Source organism: Poecilia formosa, unplaced genomic scaffold (assembly GCF_000485575.1).
Source record: "Poecilia formosa unplaced genomic scaffold, Poecilia_formosa-5.1.2 Scaffold170, whole genome shotgun sequence".
Classification (NCBI taxonomy): domain Eukaryota; kingdom Metazoa; phylum Chordata; class Actinopteri; order Cyprinodontiformes; family Poeciliidae; genus Poecilia; species Poecilia formosa.
The window spans coordinates 829,270-841,210 of record NW_006800109.1 but is presented as its reverse complement, the minus strand read 5'-3'; the positions used below and the strand labels follow the sequence as shown (position 1 = coordinate 841,210).

The window sequence follows — 11,941 nt, the reverse complement described above, 5'->3', positions numbered from 1 at the left end:
TTTTCTCTAATCTAGCCTGTTTTTATTTATTTATTGTTATTTCATAATAAGTCAAACCTTAAACATCAAGCGAGTTTTTACTCAAATAGAGATCTGGGCAAAGTCTTTGTTCCTGGGAATAAATTAAAAACATTTCATAGATTTAAAAATGAGAAACATTAAGTCCAAAAAGTGGAATGCCTCTAAACGCAAAGGCAAGCATAAAATATTACGTTTTATTTATTGTTGTGCAGGTAAAAGAGAAAGAATTCACAACAATATTTTTGGGTTTTGGCTCCTGAAAGCTTCCAAAGCAGGGATTTTGGCACTTGGTGCAAAAAGACGGGACACCAGAGAGAAGGTGGCGCCGAAGAGGGATGAAATCAGAGAGGAAGAGAGGCGAGGGTGTCACCTGTTGAAGAGCATTCATCTGAGCAGCGGGGTTAAAGGTCAGCATCCATGCTGGAGCTGTGAGTGGCAGGCGGGGGATCTGGGCGACGAGGCGGCGGCCCAGCGGAGCGGCCGGCGGTGGCGTGTGGTTTGGCCGGGCCACGTTTCTGACTCGGTGCTGACTAACTGAGTGTGTCTGCTGACAGAGCGTCTGACTGATAGGACGGCCCCGGGAGGCTCTTCCAGGGGCCCGTTACAAAGTGTCTCTGATAGGCCAGGCCCGTAGCACCGCCGCCGGGGCCCGCCGACAAATTAAATTTAAGCCCCACTAATGCACAGCGTAATCACAGAGTGAGGTGGTGATAAATGTTTCAGAGAGGTTAGCATGGGCGCAGCAGAGGAGGAACTCTGCACAGAATCTGAGATTGTGACAGCAGCAGAGGGAAAAATAGCAGAGTGTGACCTCAGCTCTGTGCTGGAGAGAAAAAATAAATAAATAACCCTCTGCTCAGAAGCCAAGGACTCGTATGAAAAAACAACAATAACACACCATTATGAGATGTAACATTTTTGCGACGACCTGCGTTTCCAGGGGGAAATTTGAAAGAAAAGCAATTTCACATTAAACTATCTGACACAAAGCAGGTCTGCGGATGGAGGACGGGGTGTGGAGACAGATACCAACCTCTCTCTCTCTCTGTGTGTGTGTGTGAATGGTTAGAGGGGTGGCGGTCGTGGAGCTTCCTAACAGCCATCGGCCAACTGGAGCGAGACACACACATCCCCTCCGCCAAGTTAAAAGGGATGGAGAGGATGAAATTTCAAAGCCTCCCCTGCAGACACACTCCGCTTTGCACACATCAGCACCGAGATGTTCAAATATTCCACCGCGCCGTTCCAGCTTGGTTTCCTCCGCTGCACGCCCGTATCAGACATGCTCCTGTGATTAATGAGGAACCCAAAGAAAACCGCTCCACATGCGTGTGCGAGCGCGCGCAGGGCGAGCCGGAGCTGCCTTCTTCTTCTCCCACCATGCTAAAAACTGTCCTTAATTAAAAACGCCGTCTCTGAGTCATATTTCTCATGATTACTTGCTGCAGGCAGTGCAAGTGAAAGTCACTGTGAGATAAGACGGCAAGTGGCACACATTCACCTATTAGACTCCATTCACTTATTATGGCCAACAATGCCGCTCTGATTAGCTGGAACACTGACAGTATTAGCAGACACATTCCAGAAGCGGCGCACAAAGAGTAACTCTGCTGCCCTTGTGCAGACAATACACCCCCCACCCCTCCGTCCTCCGCTTTTACATCCCTGACATGACACGCTGCATTTGACCCCCTCATCTCTCCGTCTGCGCGCCGGGAGGACAGAACCAGCAGCCCAATCTGGAAGCTGAACAATCATCGGTTCCTTCTTGTTTTCTTTGTTTCTTCCACTGTTTTTTTCATGATGTCAACATTTTTGTTGCTAAGCAGTCGTTGCTGTGGTGATTCTGCACAGCACTTCCCACTGATCGCAAGTCAGTCAAAGAGAGTGTCCGGCACCACCGGCGTGTTTCTTTAAAAAGTCACTGAGGTCCAGAAAAGATCCAAACAGAATCTTTTAACCATCTTCACATTTTCACCGCTAACAATCTGCACTTCACAGTAAACACAGAGACGTCTGCAAAAACAAAAGCTTACCAAGTATTTTTATCCAGTTTTAGTATAAATATCACTTAAGATAAGACAAAACTAACTTACTTTTCAGTAAGTAACTTTTCAGGAATTTGTAAAGCTGGTTTTAAGACAGTAAGTCCTTAAATGTTGAATTTAAAGTTCTCCTTTCTCTAGCAGATTATTTCATTTATAACATGGGAAAAATGTTTTGTTGCAGGTGAAATAATCTTTACTTAAAGCTAGTGTCTATATCTTGCTAAAAAGTTACTTTTAAGTTTGTTTTGTCCTTTTTTTATTGTACTAAGACATTTGCAGTAAAAACTAAATGAAATACTTGGTGAGATTTTGTATTTTAGATATTGTATCTTAGTACACTTGACATAAGACAAAACTTACAGTTTAACTTTTCAGCGACACAGAGGAGCTTGTTCCAGCGTTGCAATTCAGATTATTAAACCTATAAGGCAGGAAGTGACGTCTAGCAGGTGGAATAATCTACCAGTGTAACTAATCCTTTCTTTTTAATAAATTATTGACCCAGCAGAAGCTCCTGTGTCACTGAAAATTTACCTGTAAGTTAGTTTTGTCTTATTTCAAGAGTACTAAGATATTTGCACAACAAACTAAACCAAAAATACTTTATTTCAGATTAAACAGAAACTTCAACATATCTAATAGCCCTTTTTCTCTTAATGTGAAGCCTAAACTATTGAAGGTTTACACTTTAAATGAGAAAAATTAACATCCAAACTGATGATTTTGATGAGGGTTTTTGACTAATTGTAATGTGATTTGCTTGTTTCGTGGTTGGTGATGCTTTCATGCTGTGACCTGCCTCGTTGCTGAAATGTGCTACACAAATCAGCTTCATGTAAGTTAACATCCTTAGAAAACAAAAAGCACACACCGAGGTTTAAATTAAAAACGCAGCTAGCTATAAAGAAGTAGCTTTCAAGTAAAACGGCTCATCATCTTGAGAGAGCAGTAAATAAAACTCCATTTTAGTGAACCACATTGGGTCCGGGTCCAAACAGAGCCATCACGCGGTCCGGACTGGGACCCAGCGCCGCCCTTTGTGGATGAATGGATGAAACTTTGACGGGTTGCTTTGCCCACAGATGTCTAACAGAGTCGGGTTCACCTATTGACTGGTCCACCAGCAGCCGCCCCCAGTCCTTTACTGGTGTATGCAGTCAGACACACCTCCAGAATCAGTGTCAGCCTCCCTGAGTAATTACAGCGATTAATGCGCAGGCTGCGCTCGCCTCTGGCTCTGGACACTTTATCAAGGCGTGCGTGGTAATGGATGAACGTACTTTCTTAATAGAGAATCCATAGTGTCTCAACTTAAGACAGAAAAAAAAGACACATGGCCTTACTTTACCCACAATCCTCCAGGAGGAGATCGTTTACCAGCACCGAACGAGAGAGAAAGCGGTCGGGTTCGGCTGCCCTTGTCGTCGTGCTCGCTCTGACCTCTAAAAATGGACAACAAAGATCATATCACGAAACCAATACTAGCAGCGACGGCCTCTGCACAAATTGATTTACCCACCCAGAACTCACTCTCTTCTCAATGAGGTGCCAGGATGCTCGCAGCATATATCACTGTCACACAAGCACCCTCTAGTGAAATGTGATTTTTATCTTTATGAGCTTTTTTTCTCCCCCCTTCTCGCTGCAGCATGTAGCGGCTTGTGATAAGTGACGAGAAATAAAAGCGTTGGCACGTTTTCTTAATGCAGGTGCTCTCTCTGCACATATGGGTGCCATCACACACGGAGCGCGTCGCCGCTGTGGTCCTGCACGGCTTCGGGAAGCGGCTGGCGAGGCAGCAGGGGGTCTGCGGCTATACGGCTCATAGATCACTAATGTGTGGGTGAGAGTTGTCACCAGCCAGCGCCTGGCTGCGAAGCGCAACGTAGTTTATGGCACCAAATCTCCAGACATAAGCATGAATCGTGGCCCAGGCAACAACGAGGAAAAGCAAACTAAAAATAGATGATAAGCCTTTTCCGCTCGCCCCAGAAACAATGGCTCCTGGTTTTGATTTTTTTTTTAACTGTGGTGCGAAAGGATAGAGGGAGGCAGCGGATAATGCCCAACTGGCCCTGGAGTAAAAAGATCTGGAGGAATACAACCGAGAGGCCCACGCTAACCTGAAACGCACCTCGCTGAAAGCTGGAGAGACACGATAAACGTTGCACTTTCAAGTGTGTTAAATGCACTAAGATAGTCGGGCCTTTCTCCCTTTCCAACTGACAACCTCTGTTACACAGTTAATTACAGCCAACTGCAACACAGTGCAGTGTCAATTATCATGTGCTTTCTCTCGCTCTCCCTCTCCCAGTGGATATTTTTACTGCCTGGGCTTCACTGCTAAACTTTCTACCTTCTTTTATTGCTATTCTGCCCAGGTCTCAAGGCTGAATTACATTTGCCAGACAGAGCTGTAAAAACAGAAGGGATTTAAGGATTCAGATTGGTGGAGGGTAACCTAATCTTCCCTAATTGGGGGAATGGTTCTCATTTATATCAGCCTGCTTTCCAAAGCAAGCTCATCGACAGGCGGGCATTTTTACTCTGACGACTCGCCATCACGAAGGAGGGAGGACGCACATATTAAACCTAATCGATATTAATCAAAGCGCTACTCGGACTTATTAGGCCGTGGAAACGAACAGGCGACAGAGAAAGATTCCCCAACGTGGCGGTTTTGTTGCGGCGCCGCAGTGCTGCTGGAGTGCTGTGAAATAACACATTCTGGGCTGAAAATGGAACTAAAATGGTAATCCTCTGCCAGGCGAAGCGTTCTCGCCTCGCCAGATGCTTAGTTCTGAAATTTGCCTAATTGCCATGCTCAGATCAATCCTTTTCACTCTGCCAAATGAATCTGCCAAAGTGTGTTTGTGAGCGTTTTGTTGGCCCAATATGCTGCTTCTTCTTCTTCTTCTTCTTCTTCTTCTTCTCGCAAAGATTTCCAAAATGTATTTATTTATTTTTTGTGAAGGACACGGAGAAGGGACTCAACCGGATGTGCTTGCACCCCTGCCGACCCGAGTGCCCATTAGCCACGGTGTAGCAGTCAGGGAGCGGGGCCTATCCATCTCACCCCCACACATAAAGCACACCCACTCCTCATATGGCTCACACACTGCCGTGGGCGGACTAAATGAGGCTCTTTGATCAAAGGGGAGCAAGCAGGAATGGACGCTGACTTTCTGACCTCACACACAGACACACACTGTGAATCTATATATATATATATAGATTCATGTTTACACACACAGACAAAGAGTGAAGTCATTACTGTTTACATCTGGGAGCTCGAAGAACCACACGTGACTGAAGCAACCGTCTACGTTTCATCATCAACGCAGAAAAGTCGGCGAAACGAGGAGAGACGAGATTCAAGGCGCGGATTAATGAATGAGAAGTTTAGTCAACGTGGAGGAGCGGCTGACTCCCGCTGCCCGGCTGCCTGATGAGCCACTCCATGCTTGTCAACAACATCCCCTATCATTCTCGCACAGCTATCTACTCACAAAACCAAGACCCGCCCCCTACATCCCTTCAGCAATTCCACCATCCTCCAGGAGAAACACCTCCGAAAGCAGAACGGGTTGCTCGCAGCGACAGCAGCAACCATCTCCGTCCCTCCCCTCCCCTCGTCTCTCCATTTCTGTGCATGCTCTCTCTCGTTTCTTTTTGTCTACACTTCTTCTACCTTCCCGCGCTGCTGCTGCTGCCGTCGCTGCGTTTGGCGCGTCGGATGAGAACACAAGAGACAAAAAATGAAAAAGGAGGAAAAAAAAGAAAGCGAGGGGGAGAAACAGACAAACGGATGTAAGGGGAGGCTGGAGAAGAAGAATTAGCATGAGAATACTCACAGTGTTGTTGTTGTTGGAGGAGCGCGAGGATGGGAGCGCGGCACCGGTTCCTCCGTCAGATACAACCTGCACAAGATTGAAGAGGGAGAAAAAAAAGAAAACTAGGCTGTGAGAGCAGCAAAGCGAGAGCGGAGAGGAGGAGGAGGAGAGAAGAGCAGGACAAGGAGGAGGAGGAGAAGAAGAAGAGGGAAGAGGAGGGAGCCGAGCATCTAATGCGTGCACCAACAGGAGCCCAAATAAAGAAATAAAGGAATCCTCGAGCAATGTGTGTGTTAGTGGGAGCTGGTGTGGAAAAGCAGGGAGGTGGGACGCTTTGTTGGGAATTCAAAACAGAAAAAAGATGCGGGGACGCACTTGGACTCACAGTCACTTGTGACAAGTCGGATCTGTGGTCCACCTACCTCCTTATCGCCGCCTCACTCTGTTCTCACACACACACACACAGTTTTTCTCACTCTCAGCTGCTCACACTGATGCCAGAGATTCGGCGGCTGCCGGGGCGCGATCGCCCTCGGAGCCGTACGTTACCCAGAAAGGGAGAGAGGGAGGGCACTACCGGCTCTCCCGCACGCCCACGGCCCAACCTCCCAGCTCCCAAAACTCCATCTCCACCTTCAGCGTACAGCGAGAGAGAATGCTCTGATTGAATGAAAGCAATCCCACTGGCATTCAGGCAATTATTGAGGCTGCTGGCGCTGTTTTAGGATATTTTTTCCTTGTCCTTGCCTCCTTTTACCCGTTTGTCCCCTCCTGGGTTGACGGAGCGACTGTTTCCTCTCGCTTTCAGCTTTTCTGGACTCCAGACATATGCCACTAATAATGTAACTTCTGTCACTTCAGCTGTTTTCGTCACCCTGATGTCCAAAGTCAATTTTGCTTCCCTTTCTCGCCCCGAAAACTGGGCTTCTGCAGATTTCACTCAGACCATTTGTAACACCATTATGATGGAATTTAAGAGCTAAATCACAACAGAAATGTACGAATTCTGTCCGACCGACGGGCGATAAATTTGTGTACGTTAGCAGTGAGTTAGCAGTAACCTGAACCACTGATCCTCTCCTGGGTCGACTCTTTCCTCTCTTTCAGTTTTCTTTTCTCCAAACTTAATGCCATCAATATTGTAACTTCTGTCCCTTCAGCTGTTTTCGTGACCCTTATGTCCAAACTCAAAATTAAAGAGTTTTAAAAACCTTTTACAGACCACTATAAAAGAAATTCAAGGACTGAAAAGTACCAACTTTTTCCAGCCAACTGGCAATAAACTTTCCCATCATAGATGGAAACAAGCTAGCAAGGGTATGCTAGCAGTGAGCTACTGATAGCATCGATCGTCTCGACTGACAGAAAACTTCTGCAAGAAAAATATGCATTGAACATATGAGATTAAATAATTAAGATGTGTGTTTAACAGATTAAAGGTTAACTTACTTTGTTAAAAAACAAATTTAAGACATTTTAACCCTCCCACAGTCCACAGACGGCCGAGTGGACCCTGCATAAACTTCTTACCCTGTGTGCGGTCCCCATGGGGTTGCACTGACCCTGCGTGCGCTATCATGAGGGTTGTTTTGTAATTCAGTGTTTTCATGAAAAGGCGGACTGACAGCACACCCTCATCGCTTCTCCACAGTTTGAAAAAGTGACATCTTCCACTCTCCTGAGTATGAAACTAGAACTATGGGGGGTTAAGGCCTTAATTTTAGCTACATGAATTTAAGGATGCTTGGATGCCCTTTAAAAGGCTCCATAAAATCCAACTTTTTAAATTCCACTGTGAGCTGCTAAGAGGAGAAAGTATATCAAATCGCCTCACCTTATTGGGTCTAGAAATGAGCAGAACACAAACGCCTCGGGGGAAACTTTAATAACGGTCTTAGATTTCTGCTTTTTTGATGAACACTCCTGTTCGCTCCATCCTCCATACTTTAAAAAAAATCTATCGTCATCAAACAGAGAGCTGCAAGTCAAACACCTAAGCCTCTAATCAGGTAACCCTCCTCCCGTCTCCCTCCACCCCCACACGCTGCATCCCTGCAGCCACTACTGCACTTTATCTCCCCTCAATTAACATCTTCTGAGCGAGCCTCTATTATCTTAACCACACAGAGCAGAGAGGTCCTCCGAGGAGACGCCGTGGAGGACGGCTGAGCCGTGGACAGAGGGCTCCCAGGCCTGCTGCTGCCGCTTCAATTCGCAGGCCTAATTAAAGCCCCAGTCAGACATGACAAACTGCAGGGAGAGGTGCTGCAGAAACAAACAGGCAGGAGTGTTGCCTGCGCGGGTGCATGTAGCCCGGAGGATTCTCTTTGTGAGGATTATCTGCCTGAAAACAGCCACGTTCATGTCAGCGTCATAACAACATCATCTAAATCTCTTTTGACAGTTTGCTCAGTTTGATTGTGTTTATTTTCTTTGCTGTATAGGCATCGCAGTGTCACAACATCCAAGATAAATCATTCTCTGTGTGAAGGAGAGACTCGGTGAGACAATGCCAGCTTCAAACAGCTCCAGGATTCCAATAAAGCGCAAATATCCAGGCCAGCCGTGCGCCGAGCATGCAGCTAATTTCTCTCTCTGTCTAATGCCCCAGTCTGGCCTGTTTCATCTGTTTGGTTGCCCTCAACAAGTTCACTTTCACCCTATGAAGCCATCAAACCACCCATTAAGCCATCAACTTGCCCTCTTTGTCCTTGCTCCCGCCTGACACCAACAGTGTGAGCTGCCGCCGCCGCGCCCCATCCCGGCACTCCCACCGCCATCGAACTCGGGCCGTCCCCGCACACCGTGGACTTTGGCTCGGGCCGCACCATTAGGAGTATTCTATTACCGTTAGGTTAACCTGTCACGCTTGGATGTGGTTCTGTTTATTGTCTGGCTGCAGTGAAAGGGCAGGGGATAAAACTCAATCAGCAGGACAAACGACCAAGCAGCCATCCATTCGTCAGGACGCCTCCCCTGGAGGACGCCGCCCCCTGCGGCCTCCACTTCTGCCTACCTACTTACCTCAGTTGGTTCAAACGAATCCCAAGATGTCGGTTTTTATGTCTGGCTGGCAGAACAACGTTTTGAAGATTCCTTACAAATATGTGGTGAGTTGGTTATTAGGAAAGTGTTTATTGTTTGAGTAAAGTTTTGTTTTTGACATCATCATCGTCATTAAACTGAGTTGCTTTTGAACCATAATAAAAAAAGCATTGACCAACATATCTGATGTGTATAAATGTTGGTATGGTTTGTTCAATTGTTTTTTTATAACTTTATAATTTTGTGTTTTATGATATAAAGCACTTTGAGCTACCTTGCTGCTGAAATGTGCTATAAAAATAAACCTGATTGATTGATTGATCGATCGATCAGTGGAGCCGTGATGAGAAGAAACAGGGTAAACGACGGAGCAGCGATAGCTGAGGGAAGTCGCCCTTCACCTTCTTTATTAAAATCAGTGTCAAACGTTTGTGCCACTACCATTTTAAAGATATTAATAATTGCTTCCAGAGGTCATCAAAGGTCAACCTCCTCCTGCATATGTGGAAAATAAAACAGAAAATGCTGTCAATCAACCAAAAAGAAAAAAAAATCATTTCTGCAGTTATCGTTTTTAGGATTAAAAAAACGTTTTGCCCTTTTTTAACAAAAAACTAAATTATAATGAATTTATTTCAGTAATTCTTTGTAGCACAGTTGACTGACTCAAAATGTGTTTCATTTTGTAAAAGTGGGGAGGCTGGTTCAAAATGCCGAATCATTCTGAAGACCATAATAAATGTTTCAAGAGGTCAAAGGTCAATCAGCTCCCAAACTAAATGTGGTGCGAAGCAGCTGTGCTACATTTGTGAAACAAAAGTTTCAATTTCTGCAGCTATAACTTTTCTAATTTTTTTCATTAAAGTTTCCAGAGGTCATCAGAGGTCAACATGCCCTCACCCCAACATTAACAAAATCAAACTAAATGTTTTTTCTAAGGTTTTTCCTGATGTTTTTGTTTGGCTTTGTTCATGTGGGGAGCTGGAGGACAAGCTGATCTCTGGTGACCTGTGGAAACTTTTGTTTTTTTAAATCTTATAATTTACAACTGCAGAAAGGAAAAAAAAATGTTGCACAAAAGTAGCAGAGTTGATTGACGCCACATTTAGTTTGATTCTGTAAATTTTGGGGTGGCTGGTTGACCTTTGATGACCTCTGGAAATATTTATTAATATCTTTAAAATGTACAAACTAAATTTTTTGCTGCACCAACGTTGATGTGAGCAATGTGGGGGTTGCTGTCTTCACCCAGGTCTGGTCCAGAACTCAGAGGAGGAGTTTTCTGACATAAGTTTCTCCCTCCATCATGACTTGAAGGGAGACGGATCGTCTGGACTGAGATCAGGCCTTACAGACGATGTGGAAGTGATTAAGGAAGCCAGTGATCAGCGGATGACAGGGGTCAATCCCCTGTTGGGCAGTTTGGTCGAGCCTTGGGCTAGGCACTTAGCCTAACGCGCAGCTCCACGCTCAGCTGTGAGAGCGCATAAAATGTCACATCCAACTTCACCCTGCGCCAAAGTTCAAAGCAAGACGATGACAGTGAACGCTTTGGTTATTAAAAAATTTCATATCGTAATGAAGCAGCCGTGTTCCGTCTTCACGCACATCGCCCCCCTCCAGCAAACACGCCGTTCCTTTTTTCATGCGATCCATCAAGGGAGGGCCACAATTAAGTGACTAATTTGATTAGGAGATAATGTGAGTCCCACTTAATGGAAAGGACAGCCTTCACAACACAGGCAGATTAGTTTGGTGGATGCCTGCTTATTAATTAAGACAGCCTTCCATGCCCATATTAAGGCAAATGCACAGATGCAGTTTTAATGGGTCAGAGGATGTAAGACGAATCGATATGTGCAGGACGAAGATGCAGAAAAACTGTTGTGATGACAAAGCACGTCCAACTTCAAACCCTGGAAACTGTCTGAGAAAGTTTGGTGATGTTTCTGCAATAATTATCCAATAAGGTGCAACAGTTGCTACGACACGTCGGAGCAATCTGAAATTTCACTGTGTTGGTGTTCCCACCATTTGTCACTGCAAAGCAGAGCAAGAGAAAGTTATAGTTGTTTAAAATACATCCCTAGACGTCGGTTTTTATGTCTGATTTCTCATTCTGGGAGCCTTCAAATCTCCAGCTTTCCTCTGCTGTTATCATCTGGAAGCCGAACGGCGGCTCCTACCTTCGTTTGAAGATTTCTTACAAATATGTGGTGAATTATTTATTAGGAAAGTCTTTATTGTTTGAGTAAATGGAAGTATTTCTTCTTTTTAACACCGCTGCAGCCGTGATAAGAAGAAAGTTCTTCCACTGTCAATTATAGAGTTTTAGGCATCAGGATATAACAACTATTTGGTTTCTAAAAGGGTCTGAAATTATTCAAATATAAACTCAGTTCTCAAAAAACAGCTGATTTCACATCGTCATCATATGTTAAACCAAACGTAAACCAAGATGGAAAAGGTGTTTGTGTAGAACTAAGGACACCCTCCCTGGTTCAATTACATTAAGTTTATTTCAAAAAAGGGGAATTAAATGTTGTCATAACTCATATTATTCATGTATCTTTATTAGATGGTGATACTGAAGGAAGGAGCTCCAGTAGCAGTCAGTATTGCAATGATTCTGGAGAGGCCTCTGACTGAAGACTGTTGCTGTATGATAGCATGTCATGTCCGTCATGACATGCTAATAGCTCAATTTCCAACCAGCAGAGACGATATTATCATCTGTCTTAGATGACGCTCATCTGTTGAAAAGAACTGCCTATTCACCTCGTTTGCTTTTTGTCTCTGGTTAGAAAACCGAACAGAGACGATGGAGTCTGGGATACGATCCTCATTCTGAGCTCTGCTGGTATTCAGGGTCGTAGTTCAGGTGATATTTGAGCTTTTCAGATCCTAAACAGCTGCGGCCGGTTAAAAATACAATCGCTTGTTGCCACGGTTACTGTTTGAAAGTAAAAAGTAAGCTGCACAAAGTCCAAAACC

At 44.9% G+C, this 11,941-nt stretch overlaps 1 protein-coding gene across 2 annotated transcripts in view; it reads right to left on the bottom strand.

The window, feature by feature from the left end:
- The window catches only part of rbfox3a (RNA binding fox-1 homolog 3a), a 546,624-nt gene that overhangs the window by 320,582 nt on the left and 214,101 nt on the right, over positions 1-11,941 (bottom strand). For both annotated transcript variants that reach the window (XM_016677950.1, XM_016677951.1), the window contains exon 6: positions 5,924-5,989. The gene's annotated coding sequence lies outside the window, so the exon portion shown is untranslated. The remainder of the gene's footprint in view (positions 1-5,923; positions 5,990-11,941) is intronic.